Source organism: Penaeus monodon, chromosome 23 (assembly GCF_015228065.2).
Source record: "Penaeus monodon isolate SGIC_2016 chromosome 23, NSTDA_Pmon_1, whole genome shotgun sequence".
Classification (NCBI taxonomy): Eukaryota; Metazoa; Arthropoda; class Malacostraca; order Decapoda; family Penaeidae; genus Penaeus; species Penaeus monodon.
In genome coordinates this window covers 22,436,302-22,437,065 of record NC_051408.1, presented here as the reverse complement: position 1 = coordinate 22,437,065, position 764 = coordinate 22,436,302, and positions in this window count along the sequence as shown.

Sequence of the window (764 nt, the reverse complement as noted above, 5' to 3'; positions counted from 1 at the left end):
CTGCACAGAGTTCCCCAAGGTTCCATGAGACGCTGCGCCCGTACGACCCGCTGCCGCCGCCGCACGAGCTCCCGCCGTCGATGTAGGAGAGCTGCGGCGACACCTCCCGCCAGAAATTGTTGCGGGAGGGTGCGGAGGAAGGCGTGAGGGCGCGGGGAGACGCGGGCGTGACGGAGCCGTCGCTCAGCTCGCAGCTCGCAGCCCGTCGTGCCTCGAGGCTGGTGATGAGGCGCTCCAGCTGCTCCAGCTGCTGCGAGCCCCCGTCCTCCTCCTCCCCGGGGGCAGTCTCCCCACCCCCGGCCCCCTCCGCCGCCGCCTCCATGTGTTCGCCTAGGTCGTGGGTGGCGCCCTCCTCTGCCCCCGTCGCACACCCACCATTACGCCCGCTACTGAGGGGCGCTCCTGGCACCTTACTTGTGCGACCCGTCACGCTCCGCTCCTGTCTGTCTCTGAGTCGCCCTTTCACTCACTCTCTCACAGTCCCTTTCTGGGTCTCTTTCTCACGCTTGTCCGGAGGGGCTTCGCCTAGCCAACGCCACGCGGCGGGGGTGCGGGCGTGCACGCGCGTCTACAGAGCGATGCAGACAGGCAGGGCATGGCGCTGGGAGCGCGGGCAGGCCGGGGGGAAGCTGAGCGCGGGCGTGAGGTGCCCCGGCATCCTGGGTGAGGGCGTCGAGGGTCCAGCTCAATGCGGCACCTGCGGGAGGCACACGGTTACTAGGGCGCGGCAGTGGAGGTCTGACCGGGCGGGGTTAGCTTGGGTT